General features: G+C 50.5%; 8 non-coding genes across 8 annotated transcripts; all 8 read right to left on the bottom strand.

Moving 5' to 3' along the window:
• Positions 1-1,273: 1,273 nt before the first annotated feature.
• Positions 1,274-1,345, bottom strand: Trnae-uuc. Its single transcript has one exon. It is a non-coding gene; the product is annotated as a tRNA-Glu (tRNA).
• A 1,729-nt stretch (positions 1,346-3,074) lies between these two features.
• Trnae-uuc lies at positions 3,075-3,146 on the bottom strand. Its single transcript has one exon. It is a non-coding gene; the product is annotated as a tRNA-Glu (tRNA).
• A 1,729-nt stretch (positions 3,147-4,875) lies between these two features.
• Positions 4,876-4,947, bottom strand: Trnae-uuc. The gene has a single exon. It is a non-coding gene; the product is annotated as a tRNA-Glu (tRNA).
• Positions 4,948-6,677: 1,730 nt separating this feature from the next.
• Trnae-uuc lies at positions 6,678-6,749 on the bottom strand. Its single transcript has one exon. It is a non-coding gene; the product is annotated as a tRNA-Glu (tRNA).
• Positions 6,750-8,476: 1,727 nt separating this feature from the next.
• On the bottom strand, positions 8,477-8,548 carry Trnae-uuc. The gene has a single exon. It is a non-coding gene; the product is annotated as a tRNA-Glu (tRNA).
• A 1,729-nt stretch (positions 8,549-10,277) lies between these two features.
• Trnae-uuc lies at positions 10,278-10,349 on the bottom strand. Its single transcript has one exon. It is a non-coding gene; the product is annotated as a tRNA-Glu (tRNA).
• Positions 10,350-12,076: 1,727 nt separating this feature from the next.
• Trnae-uuc lies at positions 12,077-12,148 on the bottom strand. Its single transcript has one exon. It is a non-coding gene; the product is annotated as a tRNA-Glu (tRNA).
• A 1,727-nt stretch (positions 12,149-13,875) lies between these two features.
• Trnae-uuc lies at positions 13,876-13,947 on the bottom strand. Its single transcript has one exon. It is a non-coding gene; the product is annotated as a tRNA-Glu (tRNA).
• Between the last annotated feature and the right edge of the window lie 1,492 nt (positions 13,948-15,439).

Raw genomic sequence — 15,439 nt, 5'->3', positions numbered from 1 at the left:
TGAAATGGTCGATTTCTCGGCGGAAGTCAATGCTGCGTCTAGTTACAGTGCATCGCCCTGGAAGCAACGTGGCACCGCGTTCCGATGTGCTGGAGGGCAGAGGGCCTGCAGCAGGGTCGCTTGAGCCTCTGGTGGCAGCAGGGGCGGCAACGCACCGCGACACAGGAAGAATGCAGCGCAATGCGGTGGTGGTGTAACGGTCAGCATGGTTTCTTCCCAAGCAGTTAATCCGGGTTCGATTCCTGGCGACCGCAGGAGGATTTGTCATTTTTGCGTAGCGCAATAGTATGTGTTCAAGACCATTCGATCCTCGAAATTGCCACGTGTCGCGGCACAGGTAGTATCTCCTCGTCTCCTGCCTCGTTCCAGCTAAGTGGATTGATTTCACTTCATCGTGTGTCGACTTGGCCCGACTTTGCTCGACTGCCGCTCGCTGCCGCTCGGCGGTGGGGCCGATATGACAGGAGAAGTACGACAATCGGCTGCGAGAAATAAGGTAATCAAGAGTACTTTTCCTTTTCAATACGAAAAACTAAACTTTCATTTACAAATTTCGGAAATCTCACTGCTTCGCCACAGTGTTATCTACACATTTGAGAAATTATCTGTTGATTCGTACGGTTCTGTTATTGCCAAAGTCGTTCTTGCACTTTCCTTGCGCTCTTTTTGCAAACAGCCTAGTTAAATTTTGGATCATATGTTCGTTAACGTAATTTAAATTGCTTAGGGAGGCATCATAGCACGTCAACACTGTAGCACAAGAGGAGGAGGGGGGGGGGGTTCAAATGAAAGGGTCCAATAGCACGCACAGTTCCCGGACGATCACCCATCCACTCACTAACCACGCAAACGTCTGCTTAACTTCATTAATCGAAAGTGAGCTGGCCGTTGGCAACCCCTTAGCGAAACGTTCAGACTTCTAGCTGGATGTGCACATCATTTAGAATCTGCCTGGCAGAGTCTCGCAGGAGACAGCATTTCCTATTAGGGGAGAAAATGGAATGGCCCGTGGAGGGATGGAACCCATGACCTACGCGTTACTAGCACGACGCTATAGCCCACTGAGCTAACGGGCAATGCAACACTGTCGCATCAGCAGTCCGAAACCGCAAAACCGTCTCCTCTCCCTTCAAAACGGACCCGCCATTAACGTGAGGATGTATCTCTTTTTCTTGACTTTCTCTCACCTTATACCTGGAACCCAGAGCAGCAGCTCCACGAAGACGAAAAACGGCCGTGAGAAGTTTTCTCATCTCAGCCCCGAAAATTCACGTTCAGGTACCGGGAATCGAACCCGGGCCTCCTGGGTGAAAGCCAGGTATCCTAGCCACTAAACCATACCGGACATACCTCAACGATCCACTACGTGTGTATGCGTCCAGAAATACTTCTCCTCCACGCAACTTTAGGGCCGAATCTGGCGCCAACGCTGAACTCTGTCCGCCACCACGATCCCGCTTACTCACTCCCAAAGCGCGCAAGTCATACTAGGCAAACATCGCTTTCAGTCTCGAGTGCAACTAGCAAAACTGTAATTAGTAATAACTGGAAACAAACACACGTTGACGCAAAGTAGCCTAGGTGGTAATAAACGGCAAATACGGCCTTACCTCGCAAAAGCTATGCTGTGCCTTTCACCGTCGTGGAGAGAAAATGAGATGGCTGAGTTGAGGATAGAACGTACGCCCTTAAGATAATGACACGCGCAGCCCACTGCGCCACCGAGGCATACAGGAATACTCGCCACCGCAGCCTCACTAAGAAGTTCTAATTTCAGAATTGTTTTCCCACCATGCCGTGCATGAAATGGTCGATTTCTCGGCGGAAGTCAATGCTGCGTCTAGTTACAGTGCATCGCCCTGGAAGCAACGTGGCACCGCGTTCCGATGTGCTGGAGGGCAGAGGGCCTGCAGCAGGGTCGCTTGAGCCTCTGGTGGCAGCAGGGGCGGCAACGCACCGCGACACAGGAAGAATGCAGCGCAATGCGGTGGTGGTGTAACGGTCAGCATGGTTTCTTCCCAAGCAGTTAATCCGGGTTCGATTCCTGGCGACCGCAGGAGGATTTGTCATTTTTGCGTAGCGCAATAGTATGTGTTCAAGACCATTCGATCCTCGAAATTGCCACGTGTCGCGGCACAGGTAGTATCTCCTCGTCTCCTGCCTCGTTCCAGCTAAGTGGATTGATTTCACTTCATCGTGTGTCGACTTGGCCCGACTTTGCTCGATTGCCGCTCGCTGCCGCTCGGCGGTGGGGCCGATATGACAGGAGAAGTACGACAATCGGCTGCGAGAAATAAGGTAATCAAGAGTACTTTTCCTTTTCAATACGAAAAGCTAAACTTTCATTTACAAATTTCGGAAATCTCACTGCTTCGCCACAGTGTTATCTACACATTTGAGAAATTATCTGTTGATTCGTACGGTTCTGTTATTGCCAAAGTCGTTCTTGCACTTTCCTTGCGCTCTTTTTGCAAACAGCCTAGTTAAATTTTGGATCATATGTTCGTTAACGTAATTTAAATTGCTTAGGGAGGCATCATAGCACGTCAACACTGTAGCACAAGAGGAGGAGGGGGGGGGGTTGAAATGAAAGGGTCCAATAGCACGCACAGTTCCCGGACGATCACCCATCCACTCACTAACCACGCAAACGTCTGCTTAACTTCATTAATCGAAAGTGAGCTGGCCGTTGGCAACCCCTTAGCGAAACGTTCAGACTTCTAGCTGGATGTGCACATCATTTAGAATCTGCCTGGCAGAGTCTCGCAGGAGACAGCATTTCCTATTAGGGGAGAAAATGGAATGGCCCGTGGAGGGATGGAACCCATGACCTACGCGTTACTAGCACGACGCTATAGCCCACTGAGCTAACGGGCAATGCAACACTGTCGCATCAGCAGTCCGAAACCGCAAAACCGTCTCCTCTCCCTTCAAAACGGACCCGCCATTAACGTGAGGATGTATCTCTTTTTCTTGACTTTCTCTCACCTTATACCTGGAACCCAGAGCAGCAGCTCCACGAAGACGAAAAACGGCCGTGAGAAGTTTTCTCATCTCAGCCCCGAAAATTCACGTTCAGGTACCGGGAATCGAACCCGGGCCTCCTGGGTGAAAGCCAGGTATCCTAGCCACTAAACCATACCGGACATACCTCAACGATCCACTACGTGTGTATGCGTCCAGAAATACTTCTCCTCCACGCAACTTTAGGGCCGAATGTGGCGCCAACGCTGAACTCTGTCCGCCACCACGATCCCGCTTACTCACTCCCAAAGCGCGCAAGTCATACTAGGCAAACATCGCTTTCAGTCTCGAGTGCAACTAGCAAAACTGTAATTAGTAATAACTGGAAACAAACACACGTTGACGCAAAGTAGCCTAGGTGGTAATAAACGGCAAATACGGCCTTACCTCGCAAAAGCTATGCTGTGCCTTTCACCGTCGTGGAGAGAAAATGAGATGGCTGAGTTGAGGATAGAACGTACGCCCTTAAGATAATGACACGCGCAGCCCACTGCGCCACCGAGGCATACAGGAATACTCGCCACCGCAGCCTCACTAAGAAGTTCTAATTTCAGAATTGTTTTCCCACCATGCCGTGCATGAAATGGTCGATTTCTCGGCGGAAGTCAATGCTGCGTCTAGTTACAGTGCATCGCCCTGGAAGCAACGTGGCACCGCGTTCCGATGTGCTGGAGGGCAGAGGGCCTGCAGCAGGGTCGCTTGAGCCTCTGGTGGCAGCAGGGGCGGCAACGCACCGCGACACAGGAAGAATGCAGCGCAATGCGGTGGTGGTGTAACGGTCAGCATGGTTTCTTCCCAAGCTGTTAATCCGGGTTCGATTCCTGGCGACCGCAGGAGGATTTGTCATTTTTGCGTAGCGCAATAGTATGTGTTCAAGACCATTCGATCCTCGAAATTGCCACGTGTCGCGGCACAGGTAGTATCTCCTCGTCTCCTGCCTCGTTCCAGCTAAGTGGATTGATTTCACTTCATCGTGTGTCGACTTGGCCCGACTTTGCTCGATTGCCGCTCGCTGCCGCTCGGCGGTGGGGCCGATATGACAGGAGAAGTACGACAATCGGCTGCGAGAAATAAGGTAATCAAGAGTACTTTTCCTTTTCAATACGAAAAGCTAAACTTTCATTTACAAATTTCGGAAATCTCACTGCTTCGCCACAGTGTTATCTACACATTTGAGAAATTATCTGTTGATTCGTACGGTTCTGTTATTGCCAAAGTCGTTCTTGCACTTTCCTTGCGCTCTTTTTGCAAACAGCCTAGTTAAATTTTGGATCATATGTTCGTTAACGTAATTTAAATTGCTTAGGGAGGCATCATAGCACGTCAACACTGTAGCACAAGAGGAGGAGGGGGGGGGGTTGAAATGAAAGGGTCCAATAGCACGCACAGTTCCCGGACGATCACCCATCCACTCACTAACCACGCAAACGTCTGCTTAACTTCATTAATCGAAAGTGAGCTGGCCGTTGGCAACCCCTTAGCGAAACGTTCAGACTTCTAGCTGGATGTGCACATCATTTAGAATCTGCCTGGCAGAGTCTCGCAGGAGACAGCATTTCCTATTAGGGGAGAAAATGGAATGGCCCGTGGAGGGATGGAACCCATGACCTACGCGTTACTAGCACGACGCTATAGCCCACTGAGCTAACGGGCAATGCAACACTGTCGCATCAGCAGTCCGAAACCGCAAAACCGTCTCCTCTCCCTTCAAAACGGACCCGCCATTAACGTGAGGATGTATCTCTTTTTCTTGACTTTCTCTCACCTTATACCTGGAACCCAGAGCAGCAGCTCCACGAAGACGAAAAACGGCCGTGAGAAGTTTTCTCATCTCAGCCCCGAAAATTCACGTTCAGGTACCGGGAATCGAACCCGGGCCTCCTGGGTGAAAGCCAGGTATCCTAGCCACTAAACCATACCGGACATACCTCAACGATCCACTACGTGTGTATGCGTCCAGAAATACTTCTCCTCCACGCAACTTTAGGGCCGAATGTGGCGCCAACGCTGAACTCTGTCCGCCACCACGATCCCGCTTACTCACTCCCAAAGCGTGCAAGTCATACTAGGCAAACATCGCTTTCAGTCTCGAGTGCAACTAGCAAAACTGTAATTAGTAATAACTGGAAACAAACACACGTTGACGCAAAGTAGCCTAGGTGGTAATAAACGGCAAATACGGCCTTACCTCGCAAAAGCTATGCTGTGCCTTTCACCGTCGTGGAGAGAAAATGAGATGGCTGAGTTGAGGATAGAACGTACGCCCTTAAGATAATGACACGCGCAGCCCACTGCGCCACCGAGGCATACAGGAATACTCGCCACCGCAGCCTCACTAAGAAGTTCTAATTTCAGAATTGTTTTCCCACCATGCCGTGCATGAAATGGTCGATTTCTCGGCGGAAGTCAATGCTGCGTCTAGTTACAGTGCATCGCCCTGGAAGCAACGTGGCACCGCGTTCCGATGTGCTGGAGGGCAGAGGGCCTGCAGCAGGGTCGCTTGAGCCTCTGGTGGCAGCAGGGGCGGCAACGCACCGCGACACAGGAAGAATGCAGCGCAATGCGGTGGTGGTGTAACGGTCAGCATGGTTTCTTCCCAAGCTGTTAATCCGGGTTCGATTCCTGGCGACCGCAGGAGGATTTGTCATTTTTGCGTAGCGCAATAGTATGTGTTCAAGACCATTCGATCCTCGAAATTGCCACGTGTCGCGGCACAGGTAGTATCTCCTCGTCTCCTGCCTCGTTCCAGCTAAGTGGATTGATTTCACTTCATCGTGTGTCGACTTGGCCCGACTTTGCTCGATTGCCGCTCGCTGCCGCTCGGCGGTGGGGCCGATATGACAGGAGAAGTACGACAATCGGCTGCGAGAAATAAGGTAATCAAGAGTACTTTTCCTTTTCAATACGAAAAGCTAAACTTTCATTTACAAATTTCGGAAATCTCACTGCTTCGCCACAGTGTTATCTACACATTTGAGAAATTATCTGTTGATTCGTACGGTTCTGTTATTGCCAAAGTCGTTCTTGCACTTTCCTTGCGCACTTATTGCAAACAGCCTAGTTAAATTTTGGATCATATGTTCGTTAACGTAATTTAAATTGCTTAGGGAGGCATCATAGCACGTCAACACTGTAGCACAAGAGGAGGAGGGGGGGGGGGTTGAAATGAAAGGGTCCAATAGCACGCACAGTTCCCGGACGATCACCCATCCACTCACTAACCACGCAAACGTCTGCTTAACTTCATTAATCGAAAGTGAGCTGGCCGTTGGCAACCCCTTAGCGAAACGTTCAGACTTCTAGCTGGATGTGCACATCATTTAGAATCTGCCTGGCAGAGTCTCGCAGGAGACAGCATTTCCTATTAGGGGAGAAAATGGAATGGCCCGTGGAGGGATGGAACCCATGACCTACGCGTTACTAGCACGACGCTATAGCCCACTGAGCTAACGGGCAATGCAACACTGTCGCATCAGCAGTCCGAAACCGCAAAACCGTCTCCTCTCCCTTCAAAACGGACCCGCCATTAACGTGAGGATGTATCTCTTTTTCTTGACTTTCTCTCACCTTATACCTGGAACCCAGAGCAGCAGCTCCACGAAGACGAAAAACGGCCGTGAGAAGTTTTCTCATCTCAGCCCCGAAAATTCACGTTCAGGTACCGGGAATCGAACCCGGGCCTCCTGGGTGAAAGCCAGGTATCCTAGCCACTACACCATACCGGACATACCTCAACGATCCACTACGTGTGTATGCGTCCAGAAATACTTCTCCTCCACGCAACTTTAGGGCCGAATGTGGCGCCAACGCTGAACTCTGTCCGCCACCACGATCCCGCTTACTCACTCCCAAAGCGCGCAAGTCATACTAGGCAAACATCGCTTTCAGTCTCGAGTGCAACTAGCAAAACTGTAATTAGTAATAACTTGAAACAAACACACGTTGACGCAAAGTAGCCTAGGTGGTAATAAACGGCAAATACGGCCTTACCTCGCAAAAGCTATGCTGTGCCTTTCACCGTCGTGGAGAGAAAATGAGATGGCTGAGTTGAGGATAGAACGTACGCCCTTAAGATAATGACACGCGCAGCCCACTGCGCCACCGAGGCATACAGGAATACTCGCCACCGCAGCCTCACTAAGAAGTTCTAATTTCAGAATTGTTTTCCCACCATGCCGTGCATGAAATGGTCGATTTCTCGGCGGAAGTCAATGCTGCGTCTAGTTACAGTGCATCGCCCTGGAAGCAACGTGGCACCGCGTTCCGATGTGCTGGAGGGCAGAGGGCCTGCAGCAGGGTCGCTTGAGCCTCTGGTGGCAGCAGGGGCGGCAACGCACCGCGACACAGGAAGAATGCAGCGCAATGCGGTGGTGGTGTAACGGTCAGCATGGTTTCTTCCCAAGCAGTTAATCCGGGTTCGATTCCTGGCGACCGCAGGAGGATTTGTCATTTTTGCGTAGCGCAATAGTATGTGTTCAAGACCATTCGATCCTCGAAATTGCCACGTGTCGCGGCACAGGTAGTATCTCCTCGTCTCCTGCCTCGTTCCAGCTAAGTGGATTGATTTCACTTCATCGTGTGTCGACTTGGCCCGACTTTGCTCGATTGCCGCTCGCTGCCGCTCGGCGGTGGGGCCGATATGACAGGAGAAGTACGACAATCGGCTGCGAGAAATAAGGTAATCAAGAGTACTTTTCCTTTTCAATACGAAAAGCTAAACTTTCATTTAGAAATTTCGGAAATCTCACTGCTTCGCCACAGTGTTATCTACACATTTGAGAAATTATCTGTTGATTGGTATGGTTCTGTTATTGCCAAAGTCGTCCTTGCACTTTCCTTGCGCTCTTTTTGCAAACAGCCTAGTTAAATTTTGGATCATATGTTCGTTAACGTAATTTAAATTGCTTAGGGAGGCATCATAGCACGTCAACACTGTAGCACAAGAGGAGGAGGGGGGGGTTGAAATGAAAGGGTCCAATAGCACGCACAGTTCCCGGACGATCACCCATCCACTCACTAACCACGCAAACGTCTGCTTAACTTCATTAATCGAAAGTGAGCTGGCCGTTGGCAACCCCTTAGCGAAACGTTCAGATTTCTAGCTGGATGTGCACATCATTTAGAATCTGCCTGGCAGAGTCTCGCAGGGGACAGCATTTCCTATTAGGGGAGAAAATGGAATGGCCCGTGGAGGGATGGAACCCATGACCTACGCGTTACTAGCACGACGCTATAGCCCACTGAGCTAACGGGCAATGCAACACTGTCGCATCAGCAGTCCAAAACCGCAATCCCGTCTCCTCTCCCTTCAAAACGGCCCCGCCATTAACGTGAGGATGTATCTCTTTTTCTTGACTTTCTCTCACCTTATACCTGGAACCCAGAGCAGCAGCTCCACGAAGACGAAAAACGGCCGTGAGAAGTTTTCTCATCTCAGCCCCGAAAATTCACGTTCAGGTACCGGGAATCGAACCCGGGCCTCCTGGGTGAAAGCCAGGTATCCTAGCCACTAAACCATACCGGACATACCTCAACGATCCACTACGTGTGTATGCGTCCAGAAATACTTCTCCTCCACGCAACTTTAGGGCCGAATGTGGCGCCAACGCTGAACTCTGTCCGCCACCACGATCCCGCTTACTCACTCCCAAAGCGCGCAAGTCATACTAGGCAAACATCGCTTTCAGTCTCGAGTGCAACTAGCAAAACTGTAATTAGTAATAACTGGAAACAAACACACGTTGACGCAAAGTAGCCTAGGTGGTAATAAACGGCAAATACGGCCTTACCTCGCAAAAGCTATGCTGTGCCTTTCACCGTCGTGGAGAGAAAATGAGATGGCTGAGTTGAGGATAGAACGTACGCCCTTAAGATAATGACACGCGCAGCCCACTGCGCCACCGAGGCATACAGGAATACTCGCCACCGCAGCCTCACTAAGAAGTTCTAATTTCAGAATTGTTTTCCCACCATGCCGTGCATGAAATGGTCGATTTCTCGGCGGAAGTCAATGCTGCGTCTAGTTACAGTGCATCGCCCTGGAAGCAACGTGGCACCGCGTTCCGATGTGCTGGAGGGCAGAGGGCCTGCAGCAGGGTCGCTTGAGCCTCTGGTGGCAGCAGGGGCGGCAACGCACCGCGACACAGGAAGAATGCAGCGCAATGCGGTGGTGGTGTAACGGTCAGCATGGTTTCTTCCCAAGCAGTTAATCCGGGTTCGATTCCTGGCGACCGCAGGAGGATTTGTCATTTTTGCGTAGCGCAATAGTATGTGTTCAAGACCATTCGATCCTCGAAATTGCCACGTGTCGCGGCACAGGTAGTATCTCCTCGTCTCCTGCCTCGTTCCAGCTAAGTGGATTGATTTCACTTCATCGTGTGTCGACTTGGCCCGACTTTGCTCGATTGCCGCTCGCTGCCGCTCGGCGGTGGGGCCGATATGACAGGAGAAGTACGACAATCGGCTGCGAGAAATAAGGTAATCAAGAGTACTTTTCCTTTTCAATACGAAAAGCTAAACTTTCATTTACAAATTTCGGAAATCTCACTGCTTCGCCACAGTGTTATCTACACATTTGAGAAATTATCTGTTGATTCGTACGGTTCTGTTATTGCCAAAGTCGTTCTTGCACTTTCCTTGCGCTCTTTTTGCAAACAGCCTAGTTAAATTTTGGATCATATGTTCGTTAACGTAATTTAAATTGCTTAGGGAGGCATCATAGCACGTCAACACTGTAGCACAAGAGGAGGAGGGGGGGGGGTTGAAATGAAAGGGTCCAATAGCACGCACAGTTCCCGGACGGTCACCCATCCACTCACTAACCACGCAAACGTCTGCTTAACTTCATTAATCGAAAGTGAGCTGGCCGTTGGCAACCCCTTAGCGAAACGTTCAGACTTCTAGCTGGATGTGCACATCATTTAGAATCTGCCTGGCAGAGTCTCGCAGGAGACAGCATTTCCTATTAGGGGAGAAAATGGAATGGCCCGTGGAGGGATGGAACCCATGACCTACGCGTTACTAGCACGACGCTATAGTCCACTGAGCTAACGGGCAATGCAACACTGTCGCATCAGCAGTCCAAAACCGCAAAACCGTCTCCTCTCCCTTCAAAACGGCCCCGCCATTAACGTGAGGATGTATCTCTTTTTCTTGACTTTCTCTCACCTTATACCTGGAACCCAGAGCAGCAGCTCCACGAAGACGAAAAACGGCCGTGAGAAGTTTTCTCATCTCAGCCCCGAAAATTCACGTTCAGGTACCGGGAATCGAACCCGGGCCTCCTGGGTGAAAGCCAGGTATCCTAGCCACTAAACCATACCGGACATACCTCAACGATCCACTACGTGTGTATGCGTCCAGAAATACTTCTCCTCCACGCAACTTTAGGGCCGAATGTGGCGCCAACGCTGAACTCTGTCCGCCACCACGATCCCGCTTACTCACTCCCAAAGCGCGCAAGTCATACTAGGCAAACATCGCTTTCAGTCTCGAGTGCAACTAGCAAAACTGTAATTAGTAATAACTGGAAACAAACACACGTTGACGCAAAGTAGCCTAGGTGGTAATAAACGGCAAATACGGCCTTACCTCGCAAAAGCTATGCTGTGCCTTTCACCGTCGTGGAGAGAAAATGAGATGGCTGAGTTGAGGATAGAACGTACGCCCTTAAGATAATGACACGCGCAGCCCACTGCGCCACCGAGGCATACAGGAATACTCGCCACCGCAGCCTCACTAAGAAGTTCTAATTTCAGAATTGTTTTCCCACCATGCCGTGCATGAAATGGTCGATTTCTCGGCGGAAGTCAATGCTGCGTCTAGTTACAGTGCATCGCCCTGGAAGCAACGTGGCACCGCGTTCCGATGTGCTGGAGGGCAGAGGGCCTGCAGCAGGGTCGCTTGAGCCTCTGGTGGCAGCAGGGGCGGCAACGCACCGCGACACAGGAAGAATGCAGCGCAATGCGGTGGTGGTGTAACGGTCAGCATGGTTTCTTCCCAAGCAGTTAATCCGGGTTCGATTCCTGGCGACCGCAGGAGGATTTGTCATTTTTGCGTAGCGCAATAGTATGTGTTCAAGACCATTCGATCCTCGAAATTGCCACGTGTCGCGGCACAGGTAGTATCTCCTCGTCTCCTGCCTCGTTCCAGCTAAGTGGATTGATTTCACTTCATCGTGTGTCGACTTGGCCCGACTTTGCTCGATTGCCGCTCGCTGCCGCTCGGCGGTGGGGCCGATATGACAGGAGAAGTACGACAATCGGCTGCGAGAAATAAGGTAATCAAGAGTACTTTTCCTTTTCAATACGAAAAGCTAAACTTTCATTTAGAAATTTCGGAAATCTCACTGCTTCGCCACAGTGTTATCTACACATTTGAGAAATTATCTGTTGATTGGTATGGTTCTGTTATTGCCAAAGTCGTCCTTGCACTTTCCTTGCGCTCTTTTTGCAAACAGCCTAGTTAAATTTTGGATCATATGTTCGTTAACGTAATTTAAATTGCTTAGGGAGGCATCATAGCACGTCAACACTGTAGCACAAGAGGAGGAGGGGGGGGTTGAAATGAAAGGGTCCAATAGCACGCACAGTTCCCGGACGATCACCCATCCACTCACTAACCACGCAAACGTCTGCTTAACTTCATTAATCGAAAGTGAGCTGGCCGTTGGCAACCCCTTAGCGAAACGTTCAGATTTCTAGCTGGATGTGCACATCATTTAGAATCTGCCTGGCAGAGTCTCGCAGGGGACAGCATTTCCTATTAGGGGAGAAAATGGAATGGCCCGTGGAGGGATGGAACCCATGACCTACGCGTTACTAGCACGACGCTATAGCCCACTGAGCTAACGGGCAATGCAACACTGTCGCATCAGCAGTCCAAAACCGCAATCCCGTCTCCTCTCCCTTCAAAACGGCCCCGCCATTAACGTGAGGATGTATCTCTTTTTCTTGACTTTCTCTCACCTTATACCTGGAACCCAGAGCAGCAGCTCCACGAAGACGAAAAACGGCCGTGAGAAGTTTTCTCATCTCAGCCCCGAAAATTCACGTTCAGGTACCGGGAATCGAACCCGGGCCTCCTGGGTGAAAGCCAGGTATCCTAGCCACTAAACCATACCGGACATACCTCAACGATCCACTACGTGTGTATGCGTCCAGAAATACTTCTCCTCCACGCAACTTTAGGGCCGAATGTGGCGCCAACGCTGAACTCTGTCCGCCACCACGATCCCGCTTACTCACTCCCAAAGCGCGCAAGTCATACTAGGCAAACATCGCTTTCAGTCTCGAGTGCAACTAGCAAAACTGTAATTAGTAATAACTGGAAACAAACACACGTTGACGCAAAGTAGCCTAGGTGGTAATAAACGGCAAATACGGCCTTACCTCGCAAAAGCTATGCTGTGCCTTTCACCGTCGTGGAGAGAAAATGAGATGGCTGAGTTGAGGATAGAACGTACGCCCTTAAGATAATGACACGCGCAGCCCACTGCGCCACCGAGGCATACAGGAATACTCGCCACCGCAGCCTCACTAAGAAGTTCTAATTTCAGAATTGTTTTCCCACCATGCCGTGCATGAAATGGTCGATTTCTCGGCGGAAGTCAATGCTGCGTCTAGTTACAGTGCATCGCCCTGGAAGCAACGTGGCACCGCGTTCCGATGTGCTGGAGGGCAGAGGGCCTGCAGCAGGGTCGCTTGAGCCTCTGGTGGCAGCAGGGGCGGCAACGCACCGCGACACAGGAAGAATGCAGCGCAATGCGGTGGTGGTGTAACGGTCAGCATGGTTTCTTCCCAAGCAGTTAATCCGGGTTCGATTCCTGGCGACCGCAGGAGGATTTGTCATTTTTGCGTAGCGCAATAGTATGTGTTCAAGACCATTCGATCCTCGAAATTGCCACGTGTCGCGGCACAGGTAGTATCTCCTCGTCTCCTGCCTCGTTCCAGCTAAGTGGATTGATTTCACTTCATCGTGTGTCGACTTGGCCCGACTTTGCTCGATTGCCGCTCGCTGCCGCTCGGCGGTGGGGCCGATATGACAGGAGAAGTACGACAATCGGCTGCGAGAAATAAGGTAATCAAGAGTACTTTTCCTTTTCAATACGAAAAACTAAACTTTCATTTAGAAATTTCGGAAATCTCACTGCTTCGCCACAGTGTTATCTACACATTTGAGAAATTATCTGTTGATTGGTATGGTTCTGTTATTGCCAAAGTCGTCCTTGCACTTTCCTTGCGCTCTTTTTGCAAACAGCCTAGTTAAATTTTGGATCATATGTTCGTTAACGTAATTTAAATTGCTTAGGGAGGCATCATAGCACGTCAACACTGTAGCACAAGAGGAGGAGGGGGGGGTTGAAATGAAAGGGTCCAATAGCACGCACAGTTCCCGGACGATCACCCATCCACTCACTAACCACGCAAACGTCTGCTTAACTTCATTAATCGAAAGTGAGCTGGCCGTTGGCAACCCCTTAGCGAAACGTTCAGATTTCTAGCTGGATGTGCACATCATTTAGAATCTGCCTGGCAGAGTCTCGCAGGGGACAGCATTTCCTATTAGGGGAGAAAATGGAATGGCCCGTGGAGGGATGGAACCCATGACCTACGCGTTACTAGCACGACGCTATAGCCCACTGAGCTAACGGGCAATGCAACACTGTCGCATCAGCAGTCCAAAACCGCAATCCCGTCTCCTCTCCCTTCAAAACGGCCCCGCCATTAACGTGAGGATGTATCTCTTTTTCTTGACTTTCTCTCACCTTATACCTGGAACCCAGAGCAGCAGCTCCACGAAGACGAAAAACGGCCGTGAGAAGTTTTCTCATCTCAGCCCCGAAAATTCACGTTCAGGTACCGGGAATCGAACCCGGGCCTCCTGGGTGAAAGCCAGGTATCCTAGCCACTAAACCATACCGGACATACCTCAACGATCCACTACGTGTGTATGCGTCCAGAAATACTTCTCCTCCACGCAACTTTAGGGCCGAATGTGGCGCCAACGCTGAACTCTGTCCGCCACCACGATCCCGCTTACTCACTCCCAAAGCGCGCAAGTCATACTAGGCAAACATCGCTTTCAGTCTCGAGTGCAACTAGCAAAACTGTAATTAGTAATAACTGGAAACAAACACACGTTGACGCAAAGTAGCCTAGGTGGTAATAAACGGCAAATACGGCCTTACCTCGCAAAAGCTATGCTGTGCCTTTCACCGTCGTGGAGAGAAAATGAGATGGCTGAGTTGAGGATAGAACGTACGCCCTTAAGATAATGACACGCGCAGCCCACTGCGCCACCGAGGCATACAGGAATACTCGCCACCGCAGCCTCACTAAGAAGTTCTAATTTCAGAATTGTTTTCCCACCATGCCGTGCATGAAATGGTCGATTTCTCGGCGGAAGTCAATGCTGCGTCTAGTTACAGTGCATCGCCCTGGAAGCAACGTGGCACCGCGTTCCGATGTGCTGGAGGGCAGAGGGCCTGCAGCAGGGTCGCTTGAGCCTCTGGTGGCAGCAGGGGCGGCAACGCACCGCGACACAGGAAGAATGCAGCGCAATGCGGTGGTGGTGTAACGGTCAGCATGGTTTCTTCCCAAGCAGTTAATCCGGGTTCGATTCCTGGCGACCGCAGGAGGATTTGTCATTTTTGCGTAGCGCAATAGTATGTGTTCAAGACCATTCGATCCTCGAAATTGCCACGTGTCGCGGCACAGGTAGTATCTCCTCGTCTCCTGCCTCGTTCCAGCTAAGTGGATTGATTTCACTTCATCGTGTGTCGACTTGGCCCGACTTTGCTCGATTGCCGCTCGCTGCCGCTCGGCGGTGGGGCCGATATGACAGGAGAAGTACGACAATCGGCTGCGAGAAATAAGGTAATCAAGAGTACTTTTCCTTTTCAATACGAAAAGCTAAACTTTCATTTAGAAATTTCGGAAATCTCACTGCTTCGCCACAGTGTTATCTACACATTTGAGAAATTATCTGTTGATTGGTATGGTTCTGTTATTGCCAAAGTCGTCCTTGCACTTTCCTTGCGCTCTTTTTGCAAACAGCCTAGTTAAATTTTGGATCATATGTTCGTTAACGTAATTTAAATTGCTTAGGGAGGCATCATAGCACGTCAACACTGTAGCACAAGAGGAGGAGGGGGGGGTTGAAATGAAAGGGTCCAATAGCACGCACAGTTCCCGGACGATCACCCATCCACTCACTAACCACGCAAACGTCTGCTTAACTTCATTAATCGAAAGTGAGCTGGCCGTTGGCAACCCCTTAGCGAAACGTTCAGACTTCTAGCTGGATGTGCACATCATTTAGAATCTGCCTGGCAGAGTCTCGCAGGGGACAGCATTTCCTATTAGGGGAGAAAATGGAATGGCCCGTGGAGGGATGGAACCCATGACCTACGCGT

This window comes from Schistocerca piceifrons, chromosome 8, assembly GCF_021461385.2.
Source record: "Schistocerca piceifrons isolate TAMUIC-IGC-003096 chromosome 8, iqSchPice1.1, whole genome shotgun sequence".
In the NCBI taxonomy this organism is placed as follows: domain Eukaryota; kingdom Metazoa; phylum Arthropoda; class Insecta; order Orthoptera; family Acrididae; genus Schistocerca; species Schistocerca piceifrons.
The sequence above is the reverse complement of the archived record's forward strand: the minus strand, read 5'-3'. Positions and strand labels throughout refer to the sequence as shown.